The sequence below is a fragment of the Hemiscyllium ocellatum genome (assembly GCF_020745735.1).
Source record: "Hemiscyllium ocellatum isolate sHemOce1 chromosome 41 unlocalized genomic scaffold, sHemOce1.pat.X.cur. SUPER_41_unloc_1, whole genome shotgun sequence".
Taxonomy (NCBI): Eukaryota; Metazoa; Chordata; class Chondrichthyes; order Orectolobiformes; family Hemiscylliidae; genus Hemiscyllium; species Hemiscyllium ocellatum.
Window position 1 is genome coordinate 641,074 of NW_026867538.1, and position 15,756 is coordinate 656,829.

The 15,756-nt window shown below is 48.0% G+C and overlaps 1 non-coding gene across 1 annotated transcript; it reads left to right on the plus strand.

Moving 5' to 3' along the window:
• The first annotated feature begins 11,570 nt into the window (after positions 1-11,570).
• trnan-auu (transfer RNA asparagine (anticodon AUU)) lies at positions 11,571-11,653 on the plus strand. Its single transcript has one exon. It is a non-coding gene; the product is annotated as a tRNA-Asn (tRNA).
• Positions 11,654-15,756: the final 4,103 nt, after the last annotated feature.

Below are 15,756 nucleotides of genomic sequence, written 5' to 3' on the forward strand. Positions count from 1 at the left end.
TGTTGTGGTTTCCGTATATTTTGTTCATTTTTAATGTTAATGATCTCCTTGATGACAATTCTGCATATACATTTAAGAAAGTTGGATATATGTTGCGAAATTTAACTTGCAGCACAAACACATTAATTTATATTCTGACACAGTCCAAGTTCAGAGAACAGTTGAAAAGCATGGTGAAATATCCAGTTACATTAATTATGAAAATAACTTCAAAAAGAAACAATTCAGAACTGCTGATATGATGAGATGCGAATTGAAAGAGTGGTTGGCAGAGCATCGATTGGAAATAAAACCGAGAAGCAAGATGTATTAAGGTGTCGTGACCAATCCACATGGCGTAACAGAGGAACTTATAAAGAAAAGTGGCACCAGGACAAACAGAAACTTTCTGCAGGCTTGAAAGAAATGAGCAGGCAGAACCCAAATCCACAACAGCAGCAAGGCAAATCCTATATGAACTTCTCCGGCTAATGGTAAAAACGCAGGAAAAGTCTTACATTCTAGAGCTAAGAGGACAAGGCCTCGAGAATACACCCGTCCTGCAATCTCGGTTATAATGTGCGTTCGAGGAAGAAAAACGATGGGTTAATCTTGTGTGCTGCAGTATACTGTTACTCACATGGCAATCAACGAAATAATTTTCTGTCAGACAAGGCTAAATGATTCAACAAAGAAAGGATCAACAGGGCGTTGAACTTTATTCATCATATTATTGCCATTGATATAGGGAGAAAGTGAGGACTGCAGATGCTGGAGATCAGAGCTGAAAATGTGTTGCTGGAAAAGCGCAGCAGGTCAAGCAGCATCCAAGGAGCAGGAGAAGCGACGTTTCGGGAATGAGCCCTTCTTCAGGAATCACTGATACAGGGAGACTAATGCAATGGTTTCCATGGTGAGGAACTCATCGCCACTCTCCAAAATGTGCATCCACCATCTTGAATGCAGACGTCTGAAATATAATGAAATACTCGCAGATTTGTTCGGATTGGTCCAGCTTGAACAATACGTAAGATTCTCAACCGATGGAGCAGGAATGTAACTGGTGAAACTTTTTTTTATCAAGTTAGTTTTTTGCGTCAGAGCCAGGTTCTGCACAGAGATACATGAGTGTAAGTAGTGTCGTTAGACATTCAGCTCCTGGTAAAGCAGTTATCCAAATATCACTGGATATCCTTCACTTGAACATGGCCCTCAGTATTGTCTTCACATCTTTTTAATACTGAGAGGTTTGGAGTTTGAGGAAAGCTAATCCATAGAGTAATTCATTACAATCTTACATACATAGGGTTGAATAATGATTCCTGGGAATTGTTTGACAGTGAGAATTGTGTAAAATGGGGGATGAAGTGGTTCACTTAGCATTTCTTCCAAATGATAAAGTGTGCTGAGCGGAGGGTTAGGTGCAGGATCCCAATTCCCCCCCATGAAACCACCACAAAGTATCACACGCTGGCGAGTTGCAGACAGAGGACGTTTCATCAATTTCACAAATTGCTGGAAAAATGTTCAAAACGCGAAAACGGTCTGGAGTGTTTCTGATTTTTGTGCATTGGGTCTTGTCCGAGGGCGTGCAGGGCCTCTGCCGTGTCTACGCACTAACCCGACTGAGAGAGATAGGTGTACAGAAGTGAAACCTAAAAAGGCAGCGATGATAATCTGAATGTATTTGTTTCTGAATGAAAGTAACAACAAGTGTCCTTGTGGAAACGTCATTGAACTCAGAGATCCCATGTCGAGGATCTGAGGACGCATCTTCAAACAGCACAATTGCCAGATGCAGCTGTTTCTCTGATGATACCTTTTCCAGGAATAGAACACAGAATCTGCTTCGACACTCCATTATTTCGACTTTTCTCATTCGTTGGTCTTCTTCTTTTATAGCACACCAGAGCCGTATACAAGTTTTAGTATCTGTGAAACCTGTGGTCTAGCCATCAGCTTTCATTGCTATTTGTCATTGGGTTATTTCAGATAACGTTAAGCCTGTTCTGGCAGAAATCTGACAGAAACCTTGTTTCATCGTCATTGCAAGCTACACACAAAATTTCTAATCATGGAACGAGTCTTGTATTGTTTCTCGAATCGTCTGTTGTTTCACTCAACAATTCTCATCAATAAATGGCAATAATAAGCCAGAAACCATGCTCAAATTATACATTGTCCTGTTTCTATGTTACAGAGAGTAAGAATGAATTTGACAAACTGTGTTACAGTCCTTAACCCTAGCCAATATTTGCCCTCACAATCTTGATTTATGACATGTACGGCTTTAAAAACGTTGCGTGCAAATGAATTGTGATGATCTCAGACAGGTCATTTCGGGAATGATAAAGGTGGAGTCGAGTTCTAGGTACATGTCGTTCAATTAAATGATTGTTTTAATATCGTTTGATGGTCGTTTCCTTCTTGATTGACCGGTTTCATACAAAATAAACCGTAATTCAGTCAGTACTTCAATGATTGTTGATTGACGTTTATGCAAACGTCCTGTGTTTGATACATTGTCTAAATCTCCGAAGAAGTAAGAGAATATTGAATTCCTTCTGAATTATCCAGTGCCTGGTCCTGCATGTGACCAAGATCCTCTCAGTTTCTCCCCAACACTCACTGTCAGATTCTCGAATCTCTGGAACGGTAGAACTTAGTGTCTCGTTATACATTGAAAGTAGGATTCATTCTGTCTATTAACCTTGATGTCTGTCAGTCAGAATCACCAGTTTCGCACAAGAAAGTGTGATCCACTCTGCACTCAAGCCTCAGTGAGATGATAATGTTCGGTTATGAAGCTCCGTCAGTCCCAGTTACTTAACACTCGATAGCATACAACTCAGATCAAGACACGATGGCTAGCATCACGTCAACACACAGAGAGCTTTTCTAAAATGATCTTCTCTAGACGCTCGAGCATTCCCGACGGTTCGGGGTCTGGGAGCAATATTCTCTCCACTCAGATCAGAGAGAAAGTGAGAGAAATGGATTTTCTGCATATCCCTGGACAGGATTCGATCTCTGCCCCCTATAAACACACACACTATAACTGAACCGACACTTCCTGCACCAACGTTTCTAGAATAATTACAGGGATGTGACACAGTAATTGAGGGAACGCCATTCTGTCAGAGCGTCCAATCAGAGGGTCAGTGCTTAGGGAGCGCGGCACTGTTGAAGGGTCAGTGCTGATGGAGTACCATACTGTGGGAGAGTTAGCACAGAGGGAGAGGCCACTGTCGGAGATTCAGAGCTGAGGCAAAGTCACACTTTCAGAAGGTCATTGCTGAGGGAGTACCACATTGTGAGATGGTCAGTGATGTGGGAGTGTCATGCTGTCCTAGGATCGTGCTGAGATAGTGCCGCATGTCATATGGGTCGTGCTGATGAGCGCCGCAATGTCGGAGTTTCAGTGCTGAGGGGCTGGACACTGTTGGAGTGTAAGTGCTGAGGGACTTTCGCACAGTCAGTGTCAGTGCAGAGGGAGTAACTTACTGTCAGAGTGTCAGTGCTGATGGAGTGCCACATATCAGAGGGATCGGGCTGAGGGAGTGGGTACAGTTGGAGGGTCAGTACTGAGGGAGTGTTGCACTGTTGGACGGTCATTGCTGAGGGTTTGCCGCAGTGTCGGAGCGTCTGTGCTGTGGGAGCGGCAAGTGCAGTGGGTCAGTGCTGCCGGAATGTCGCACTGTTGGAGGATCAGTGCCGAAGGAGTGCCGCATTGTCAGAGTATCAGCGATGGGGGTGTGCAGCACTTTTGGAGGGTCAGTGCTGAGTGAATGATGCACTTTTTGAGTGTCAGTGCTGAGGGAGTGCTGCACCGACTAATGCTCAGTTCTGAGGGAGTGCCACACTGTTCGAGGATCCGTGCTGAGGGAGTGCTGAACTGACTGACTGTCAGAGCTGAGGGAATGCCACACGGTCGGAGTGTCAGTGCTAAGCGAGTGCCAGACCGTCGGACTGTAGGTGCTAAGGGAGTTCCGCACTGTCAAAGGGTCAGTGCTGGGGGAGATGGCACTATTGGAGGGTCAGGGCTGAAGGAGTGGGAACTGTTGGAGGGTGAGTGCTGAGGGAGTGAGCACTATCAGAGGGTCAGTGTTGAAGGAGCTCCAGGCTTGCTGAAGTTCAGTGCTGTTGCAAAGGGGACTGTGGGAGGGTCAGATCTGTTAGAATGGGTCAATGTGAGAGGGGGCAATGCTGTAGGAATGTTGCACTATTGTCGTGTCAGTGCTGAGGGAGTGCCAGATCGTCGGAGTGAAGGTGCTAAGGGAGCTCCGCACTGTCAGAGGCTCAGTTCTGAGGAACTGCTGCACTTCCAGAGTGTCAGTGTTGAGGGGGGGTCAAAGTGTCGGACCGTCTGTGCTGAGGGAATGCTGCACTGTTGTAGGATCAGTGCTGAGTGAGTGCCACACTGTCAGATCGTCACTGCTAAGGGAGCACCGCACTATCAGAGAGTCAGTATTGAAGGAATATGGCACCGGCAGAGGGTCAATGCTGAGGGAGTGCTGCACTGTTGAAGTGACACTGCTGAGGAAGTGGGCACAGGTGAAGGTTCAGTACTGTGGAGTGCCGCACTGTTGGAGGGTCAGAAATGAGGGAGAGCTGCACTGATAGAGTGTCAGTGCTGTGGGAGTGCCGAACTATTGGAGGCTCAGTTCTGAGGGAGTTCCACATTATGAGAGGGTCAGTGAAGTGGCAGTGTCATTCTGTCCTAGGATCAGTGCTGAGGGAGTGCCGCATGTCAGAGACATAGTGCTGAGGGAGTGACTTACTGTCAGACTGTCAGTGCTGATGGAGTGTCGCACGTCAGACGGATAGTGCTGAGGGAGTTGACTCAGTTGGAGATTCAGTACTGAGGGAGTGCAGCGCCATTGGAGGATCATTGCTGAGGGTGTGCCGCAGTGTTGGATGGTCAGTGCTGCCGGAGTGTCACGCTTTTGGAGGGTCCGTGATGAGGGAGCGGGCAGTGTCCGAGCGGTCAGTGTTGCTGGAGTGCCGCACTGTTGGAGGGTCAGTGCTGAAGGAGTGCCGCACTGTCATAGTATCAGGGATGTGGGTGTGCCACACTATTTGAGGGTCAATGCTGAGGGAGTGATGCACTGTTGGAGGGTCAGTGCTGCGGGAGTGCCACACTGTCAAGGAGATTGTGTTGAGGGAGTGCCACATTGTCACAGGGTCAGTGCTGAGGGAGTGCCGCACGTCAGAGCGATAGTGCTGAGGCAGTGCTGCACTGTCAGACGGTCAGTTCTGAGGGAATACTACCATGTCGGAGTGTCAGGGCTGAGGGAGCACAGCAGTGTCAAAGGGCCAGTGTTGAGGGTGTGGGCACTATTGGAGGGTCAGTGTTGAGGGAGTGGGCACTCGTGTAGGGTCAGTGATGAAGGAGCTCCAGACTTGCTGAATTTCATTACTGTTCGAAAGGGCACTGTCTGAGGGTCAGTCCTGTTGGAAGGGGTCACTGTTGGAGGGTGCGGTGTTTTGGCAATTTCGCACTATTGGACTGTCAACGGTGAGTGAGAACCACACCGTCGGAGTGCAGGTGCTAAGGGAGTGCTGGACTGTATAAATGTCAGTACTGAGGGAGTGCCGGACTGTCAGTGCAATAGTGCTGAGCGAGTGTGCGCTGTCAGAGGGCCAGTGATAAGGAAGTGTCGCATATCAGAGGTATAGTGCTGAGGGAGCGCCATAATGTCAGATGGTCAGTGGTGAGGGAGTGCCACACTGTTGGAGGGTCGGTGCTGAGGGAGCGCTGCACCGTTTCAGTGTCAGAGCTGAGTGAATGTCACACTGTCGGAGTGTCAGTGCTGAGCGAGTGCCAGACGGTCGGAGTGTAGCTGCTAAGGGAGCACCGCACTGTCACAGGGTCATTGCTGCTGGAGTGCCGCACTGTTGGAGGGTCGATGCTGAAAGAATGCTGTACTGTCAGAGTATCAGTGATGAGCGTGTGCAGCACTCTTGGAGGGTCAGTGCAAAGGGAGTGATTCACTGTTTGAGTGTCAGTGCTGATGGAGTGCCGTACTGTCAGGGGGTCAGTGCTGAGGGAGTGTGCGCTGTCAGAGGGTCAGTGCTGTGGGAGTGCCACGTTTCAGAGTGATAGTGCTGAGGGTTTGCTGCACTGTCAGAGGGTGAGTGCTGCGGGCGTTTGCACCATCAGATGGTCAGTGCTGAGGGAGTGGGCCCTTGTGTAGGTCAGTGCTAAAGGAGCTCCAGACTTGATGAAGTTCAGTGCTGTTGGAATGGGCATTGTCTGATGGTCAGTCCTATTGGAAGGTGTCACTGTTGGAGGATGTGGTGCTGCGGCAATGTCGCCTTATTGGATTGCTTATGCTAAGGGAGAGCCACTACACCAGTATGCACGTGCAATGGGAGCTCTGCAATGTCAGAGTGTCAGTACTGAGGAGTTCCACGCTGTCGGAGTGTCAGTGCTAAGAGAGTCAGTGTTGAGGGAGTGGCTGAACCGTCAGATGGTCAATACTGAGAGAGTGCCACATTGTTGGAGGGTCAGTGCTGGGGGAGTGGTGCACTATTGGAGTGGCACTGCTGAGGGAGTGGGCAGAGTTGTAGGGTCAGGACTGAGCGAGTGCCGTACTGTTGGAGGGTCAGTGCTGAGGGAGTGGTGCACTGTCAGAGAGTCAGTATTGAGGGTGTTCCGCAGTGTCGGAGGGTCACTGATGCCAGGTGAGAGGGATATAATGAGTGGGAGAGGGGTAGAGAGAGTGTGGGAGAGGTGCAAAAAGTGCTGAAGGAGCTCCAGACATGCTGAAGTTCAGTGCTGTTGGAATGGGCACTATCTGAGGGTCAGTCCTGTTGGAAGGGGTCACTGTTGGAGGGGGCGGTGCTGCGGGAATTTCGCACTATTGGAGTGTCAGTGCTGAGGAAGTGCCAGACCGTCGGACTGTACATGCTAAAGGAGTAGCGCACTCTCGGAGAGTCAGTGCTGAGGGATAGCTACACGTTCAGAGAGTCTTTGTTGAGGGTGTGCTGAAGCGTCGGACGGCCAGTGCTGATGGATTGCTGCATTGTTGTAGGGTCAGTGCAGAGGGAGTGCTGTACTGTTGGAGTGACACTGCTGAGGGAATGCCGCATGGCTGGAGGGTCAGTACTGTGGGAGTGTCGCACGATTGGAGTCTCAGTGCTGAGGCAGTTCAGCACTGTTGGATGTCCGTGCTGAGGGAGTGCTGCACAGTCAGAGGGTCAGTGCTGAGGGGGTGGCGCATTGTCGGAGGGTCAGGGCAGATGGAGCGGACACGATTGGAGGGTCAGAGTTGAGGGAGTGCCGCACTGTTGGTGTCTAATTGCTGATGGATTGCCGCACTGTCAAAGGATCAGTGCTGAGGGAGCGGCACACTGTTGGAGGGTCAGTGCTGTGGGAGTGCCGCACTGTTGGACTCTCAGTGCTGAGGGAGTGCCACAATGTTGAAGGGTCAATGGTGTGGGAGTGCTGCATTTTTAGCCAGGGTTGTGGTTTGGTCGTCAGGGATGGAAAATAATGAGATTTCGGTACAGCTCCAGCAATGCAAATGATGGCCCTGAGGTTTGGGTGGAAGACGTTGTTGAGAAATTTCTGAGGAGGAGGAGGAGGTGAGCAACAACCAGTTCAGCGGGGAGCTGTTTTCAGACTCATCAATTATCTCAGGCCAGTGATGAAGCAATGATTGAGTAAACCTGGACATTCAATACATGGAGAACTACCAAACTCCAATGCCAGCCCCCAATTCCAGTACAATGGGCAGTCTGTAACCAGCTCCTGGAAACCAGTCGAAATCGGTTAGAGAGGGAGTTGATGTGTGGCCAGTGACTGGCTTGGGCTCACTATCCCCAGGTCACTTAGTCAGAAGATATAGTGACGTCTCGTTCCACACGATCCAGAAATATGTGCCATTTCTCCAGGCAAGCAATCCCAAACGCAAGGCAGAACTTCACCGAGATATCCAGTCCCGTGGTTGGGCGCTATGGGGAAGGACCGTGTACCTAACACACCGTGACCACATATCCTGGGGGAGATGCTTTGCCCTCGACCTTCTCCAGTGTTGCTGGAGCTGCACAGCCATCCCAGCTCGCAGTGCTCATGGCCTGGTGGATGCTGTTTATGAGGAAAGGTTTGATATGTCGGCCATGCCTCAGGCCCAGAGAGGCCGGGGACAGGTGGTGGGAGTGGATCAAAACTGTAGTTCCAGCCTTGAGTGAAGGATGGTTGGACTCGGGATGATTCCTTAGTCAGGCCATGAGGCAGCGTGTGAAAGCAGAAAAGGGGGATGGCAGTGAAGACTGGTGAGGTAAGGGCAGCCTCACACAGAGACAGAGAGAGAGGGTAGATAAGTAAAGAGAAAGCGAGACTGACAGACATTGAGAAAGAGAGAAATAGAGAGAGAGTGCAGGTAGATAGGGAAGAAGGGAAAGAGGTGGGGATAGCGATGTTACACAGAGAAACAGTAAGACAGACAGACAGAGAGAAACAGAACTTTCGAGTGAGCGACATAACGAGAAAGACATGGAGAGAGAGAAAGACAGTCAGCCATAGAGAGAGAGAGAGAGAGAGAGAGAGAGAGAGAGAGAGAGAGAGAGAGAGAGAGAGAGAGAGAGAGAGAGAGAGAGAGAGAGAGAGATAGGTAGGGTGTGAGAGAGAATGAGATTTGTGAAAGTGACAAAAACATAGAAAGACACAAAGATAGACAGCTTGTGAAAGAGAAAGAGAGACTTTTAAATAGATAGTCAGATGTTGAGAGACGGAGAGAGTGAGGGAGAGAGAGAGAGAGAGAGAGGTATGATCATGAAGACAGGGAGGAAGAGAGCCAGATATAGAGGGAGGAGAAAATTACTGCAGATAATAGAATTGATACTGGAAATAAGAGATACCGGAGATCACAGCAAGTCAGTAAGCATCCATGGAAAGAGCAAGCTTACATTTCAATTCTTTCTTGTCTAAAAGTATTAGCTTGCTCTCTTTCTGTGAATAATGTCTGACCCATTGTAATCTCCAGCATTTGCTGTTTTCAGGAGAGACAGAATGGTGTAGGTAAAAAAAAAGAGATGAAGCTGGAAAGAGAGAGAGAAAAAAACTGCAGCCACTTAGAGATTTTAAGATAAAAAACGGACAATAGAGAGACAGAGAGAAACAGAGAGTGAGAGAGAGAAAGGTGTATATAGAGGGAGGGAGAGAGAAACTTGGAAAGAGACAGCAAGACACAGGTTGAAAGGGATAGACAGAATGACCGAGAGAGGAGTAGATAGAGAGGTGTTAATAGACAGATGAAGTCAGAGACAGTGAATTAGGTAGCGAGGGTGTGAGAGAGATGCAGACAGAGCGAGACATGAAGAAAGAGAAAGTTTAACATTTGTGGTGAAGTCACTATTGGAAGGAATTCAGAGGAACACATTTAATTTCATTTGAAGATACAGGGGTGAACCTACAACAGTCAATATGATTGGAATAGAGGGGGGTCATGTCAGACCAACATCATTGTAATTTTTTTGAAAGATTTGACCAGGTGTTTCAACAACGGTAATGGTTTTGATGTTGTCCACTGGGCGTCAGCCAGGCTCTCGATAATGTCACATATGGGAGACTGATAGGAAAGGTATGAGCCCAAAGATTCAAAGAAATTTGGAGAATTGTGTTCAAATTTGACTGCGAAGCAAGAAGCAGAGGCCATTGTTTGAGAGCTGCCTTTGTGTCTGGAAGTGTGGGTCCAGTAGGATCCCATGATCCCTGCTGTTTGTGAGTGACATCAATGATTTCGACTTGAATGTAGGAGAGATGGTCAGTAAATTCACAGTTGATGCAGAAGCAAATATTGAGACAAATCACCTCAGATTACTAGAGGGTAGAAACTGGCAGGAATGATGAACTATCAGCGGCAAATGGAATTCAATTGAGATAAATGTGAGCTGATGTTTTGGGGCAGGGAAAACAAAGCAGGAATGTACATGATTGAAAATTGGAGCAGAGAAGTATTGACGATCGGGTGGACACCCTTAAGGTACCAGGACAGGTGAATGCCTGGGCTTTTCCTGCTCATTGAATGTTTGGCGATGGAGGCGAGGGTCAATTTCAACCTCCTTCTGGCATCCACTGAGTTTCTTAACAATTGACCTCAATCTGTGTCCAGTGTCTGCAAACTCCTCCAGACCTTACATCGCTTTGTATCTGTATTCTCCTAAACCTAAGCCACACCACTATCTCTATCGTCCTTCAGCCCCCACTCCCCTTCATGTGTGTAAGAAAATCATGTCCCTACACTCCTCTCCATCTCTCTACCTATGAGGACATGCGGATATCGTTGGTCGGTGATTGCTAGATTCTATTGGTCGGTTAGCTCAGACGTTTTAAAACATGGTGGTAATAACACCAAGGCTGTGGATTCAATTCCCGCACTGACCAAGTGTAGTGCTGGTGTTGGCAAGGATGTTGTTTATTGCAGTTGTTGATCGTTGCTTGGGGCGGCTCATTGCTGAGCAATGCTGCCTCACAGCACTATGGTTCTAGCTTTGATTCCAGCCTCGGGCGACAGTCTATATGGAGATTGCACATTCTCCCCGTGGCTGTGTGGGTTTCCTCCCACTGTCACAAAGATGTGCAGGTCAGGTGAATTGGCCATGTTAAATTGCCCGGTGCATTCGTCAGAGAGAAATGGGTCTGGGTGGGTTACTCTTCGGTGGACTGGTGTGGACTTGTTGCACCAAAGGGACTGTTTCCACATTAGAGGAAATCTAATCTCTGTATTCCTCTGTTTCTGGCTTCCTTGTTTCCTATCGTTCTTCCCTGGCAGTTTTGAGGGATGGGGTGGGGTAGTGGAGCTGGAGAATACCGTGCTTCTGGGACTTGCTCCCCGTCTCTTGCCTCGTTCACAACTTGACCTTCTGTTCCTGTTGCCTAGCTCTGGCTTCTCCAGGGGACGGAATGATCCTCTGCAGATGGCCCAGCTCGCTAAGGCTGAGAGGCGATGCTCAGGGCTCCTGCAATCCGCCATCATATAAACCTGCCCCTTTCTCAAACTCCACCTCCTCGCTCAAGCTCTGATTAACATTTACTTTCCACTCGATTTGCAGAATACCTCCAGTCCGTGTCCGAGAATAACCCCGACCTTCTCGTACGTCAGTCATTTTAACAAAGCATCCTCCTCACAAGCCCATTTCTCTGTCGTCGGTACACTGCCATACTCCAGTTGGTCACAGTGGAGTAATATCTCAACTTCAGACTCGGCATATACACAGAATTCTGGACTAATTGTGAACTCAGCACCGTCAAATTGTGAACTCATTCCTTCATTGCCTTTCAGCTGGGTGTATCCTGAATGCCTCCCAACGACCAGCAGGCGAGAGAGGAGAGAACAAGTAGACAGATCCTGTATAGGTGTAAAAGCAGTATTGTTGTGGTGGGTGATTTTAACTTCGCCGACACGTTAGGAAATTGGATGGGAAGAATTTGTAAGAACCGTTCAGGAGGGATTCTTGAAACAATAGGTAAACTGCCCAACCAAGGAAGGGACCTGAGTTTCGGAACTGAATCAGGCCAGGTTAGTGACGTTTCGCTCTGGGAGAATTTTGGGAGAAGTGACCATAATAGGAAATCACGTTGCAGAGGCTGAGGTGGCCGAGTGGTTTAGGCAATGGACTATTAATCTATTGTGCTCTGCACGCGTGGGTTCGAATCCTATCCTCGCCGTTTCCTTAGTATTTGGGTAGGCCAGGACTGGTTCGGGATAATTAATATAGCATTGTGCATGGGAAAGCATGTATCACAAACTTGATTGTGTCTTTTTGAAGAAATAACAAAGATGATTGATGAGGGGCAGAGCAGTAAATGTGAATATAGATGGACTTGAGTAAGGCGTTCGACAAGGTTCCCCATGGAAGACTGATGAGCAAGGTCAGATCTCACAGAATACAGGGAGAACTAGCCATTTGGTTGCAGAACTGGCTCAAAGGTAGAAGACAGAGAGTGTTGGTGGAGGGTTGTTTTTCAGACTTGCGACCTGTGAACAGTGGAGTACTACAAGGATCGGTGCTGGATCCTCTACGTTTTGTCATTTGCATAAATGGTTTGGTTGCGATCATATGAAGTAGAGTTAGTATGTTTGCAGATGATAGCAAAATTGGAGATGTAGTGGACAGCGAAGAGGGTTACCTCAGATTACAACAGGATCTAGACCAGAGGGGCCAATGGTATGAGAAGTGGCAGATGGAGTTTAATTTTGATAATAGCGAGGTGCTGCATTTTGGGAAAGTAAATCTTAAAATAATTTTACAGTCAATATTAAGTTCCGCGAGAGTGTAGCTGAACAAAGAGACCTTGGAGCGTAGGTCCTTGAAAGTGTAGTCGCAGGACAGGATAGTGAAAGAAGGCGTTTGGTATGCTTTTATTTATTGGTCAGAGTATTGAGTACAGGAGTTGGGAGGTCATGTTGCAGCTGTACAGAACATTGGTGAGGCCACTGTTGGAGTATTGCACGCAATTCAGGTCTCCTTCCTATCAGAAATATGTTGTGAAACTTGAAAGGGTTCAGAAAAAAAATTACAACAATTTTGCAAAGGTTGGAAGATTTAAGCTGTAGCAAGAAGCTGAATAGCTGGGGCTGCTTTTCCTGGAGCGTGGAAGACTGAAGGGTGACCTCATAGAGATTTACAAAATTGTGAGGGGCATGAATAGGTTAAAAAGGCAAAGCCTTTTCCATAGGGTCAGGGAGTCCAGAATTAGAGGGCATAGGTTTAGGGTGAGAGAGGAAAAATGTAAAAGAGACCGAAGGGGCAAATGTTTCACGCAGAGGGTGGTACTTGTATGGAATGAGCTGCCAGAGGAAGCGGTGGAGACTGGTAGAATTGCAAAATTTTAGAAGCATTTGGATTGGTATATGAATAGGAAGGGTTTGGAGGGATATGGGCCGGGTGCCGGCAGGTGGGACTAAATTGGGCTTGGATATCTGGTCAGCATGTGCGGGTTAGACTGAAGTGCCTGTTTCCATGCTGTACATCATCATTACTCTCTGACTCTAAGATGCTCACGGATAGCGATGACAGCTGTCCCCTTAATTTGGGAGAAGGCAAACTGCAACAATATTAGGCAGGAACTGGAAAATTTTGCAAGCAAGTATTTGAGGGTAAATCTACATCGGACATTTGGGATTATTTCAAACAGCAGTTGACAAGATTTCATGAGTGGCACATACCTGGGAGAATGAGAGAGATGTATGGCAATTTATAAGAACCTCGGATGACCAGGGATGTTGAGACTTTAGTCAGGAAGAAAAAGGAAACATTTGGAAGCTCGAGGAGGATGGGAACTGATGAAGCTAATGAAGTATGTAAGGAAAGTGGGAAAGAACGTAAACAATGAATTAGAAGGACTAAAAGAGCTCATGAAACGTCGATAGGAAATAGGGTGACGGAGAATTCAAATGCTTTTTATACATGTACAAAAAAACAATAACGTAGCCAGGGAAAGAGTTGGAAAACTCAAAGACAATGGAGGGAATACATGGGTGTAACCAGAAGAGTTTGATGAGATCCGAAACGAATACTTTGTCGCAATATTCAGCAATGAGAAGGAATTGGTGGATGATGATCAAAGGGAAGGGAGCGTCAAGTTTCTGAGACAAGTTACTATTAAAAAAGATGAGGTATCATGCATCTTACAAAGGATTCCATACCAAAATATTGATGAAGGCAAGAGAACAAATCAGAGCATTGACAGATATTTTTGTATACTCTTTGGTCACAGATGAGGTCTCATAGATTTGGAGAATAACCAATCAAGTCCCAGCAATTAAGAAGCACAGTCGGGAAAATCCTGGAAATGACAGAACTGTAAATCGCACACCAGTGTCAGTGAAATTATTAGAAAAGAATTTCAGGGACCAACTTTAGGAGAAAATTGACATATTCATGATGGCATACTGGTGAAGTTGTTCCTCGCTAACAAGAGCTGAAAAATGTGTTGCTGGAAAAGCGCAGCAGGTCAGGCAGCATCAAAGCAGCATGAGAATCGAAGTTATTGGCATAGGCCCTTCTTCAAGAATGAAGAGGGTGTGCCAATCAGGCTAAGATAGAAGTTAGGGAGGAAGGACTTGGTGGAGGGGCGTTGGGAATGCAATAGGTGGAAGGAGATGAAGGTGCGTGTGATAGGCCAGAGAGTGTGTGGAGGCAGAGAGCTCGGGAAGAAGATTGCAGGCCAAGAAGGCGGTGCTGAGTCCGAGGGTTGGGAATGAGAAAAGGTGGGGAAGGGGAAATGAAGAAGCTGGAGAAAGCTGCATTCATCCCTTGCAGTTGGAGGGTTCCTAGGCGGAAGATGAGGCGCTCTTCCTCCAGGCTTCGTGTTGCTATGGTCTGGCGATGAAGGAGGCAAAGGGCCTGCATGTCCTTGGTGGAGTGGGCCGGGAGCTAAAGTGTTCAGCCACGGGCCTGTTGGCTTGGTTGGTGCGGGTGCCCCAGAGGTGTTCTCTGAAACATTCTGCAAGTAGGCGGCCTGTCTGCCCAATGTAGAGGAGGCCACATCGGGTGCAGCAGATGCTGTAAGTGATGTGTGTGGACGTGCAGATGAATTTGTGGTGGATATGGAAGGATCCCTTGGTGCCTTGGAGGGAAGTGAGGGGGGAGTTGTGGGCGCACGTTTTGCATTTCCAGCGGTTGCAGGGGAAGGTGCCAGGAGTGGAGGTTGGGTAGGTGGGGGGCGTGGACTGGACGAGGGAGTCACGGATGGAGTCGGCTTTCAGGAATGCTGATAGGGGAGGGGAGGGAAATATATCCTTGGTCGTGGCGTCTGTTTGGAGGTGGCAGAAATGTTGAAGGATGTTACGATGTATCTGAAGGTTGGTGGGGTGGTAGGTGAGGACCAGTGTAGTTCTGTCCTGGTGGCGATTGGAGGGGCGGGGTTCAAGAGCGGAGGAGCGGGAAGTGGAGGAGATGCGGTGGAGAGCATCGTCAACCATGTCTGAGGGGAAATTACAGACTTTGAAGAAGGAGGTCATTTGGGTTGTTCGGTATTGGAATTGGTCCTCCTGGGAGCAGATGCGACGGAGGCGGAGGAATTGGGAATATGGGATGGCGTTTTTACAGGTGCAGAGTGGGAGGAGGTGTAATCTAGGTAGCGGTGTGCTTCAGTCGATTTATAGTAAACGTTTGTGTTGAGTCAGTCGTCCGAGAGAGAAATGGAGAGGTCTAGGAAGGGGAAGGAGGAGTCAGAGATGGTCCAGGTAAATGTGAGGTCGGAATGGATGCTGCAAGTAACGTGGATGAACTGTTCAAACCTCCTCATGGGAGCATTAGGTAGCGCCAATGCAGTCATCGATGTAGTGGAGGAAAAGGCGGGTGGTGGTGACAGTGTAGCTGCAGAAGATGGACTGTTCCACATATCCGACGAAGCGGCAGGCATAGCTGGGTCCCATGCGGGTTCCCACGGCTACTCCGTTGGATTGGAGGAAGTGGGAGGATTGGAAAGAGAATTTGTTCAGAGTGAGGTACAGTTCAGTCAGTCGAAGGACAGTGTCAGTGGAAGGGTAGAGATTATTTCGACGGGAAAGGAAAAAGCGGCGGGATTTGAGGCCTTCGTAATGGGGGCTGGAGATATATACGGACTGGATGTCCATGGTGAAGATAAGACTTTGGGGCCGGGGAAGCGAAAATCATGGAGAAAGTGGAGGGTGTGTGTGGTGTTGCAAAAACAGGTGGAGAGTTATTGGAATAAAGGGGACAGGACCGTGTCGAGGTATGCAGAGATGTGTTCCGTGGGGCAAGAGCAGGCTGAGACAATGGGTTGGCCGGGGCAGTCAGTTT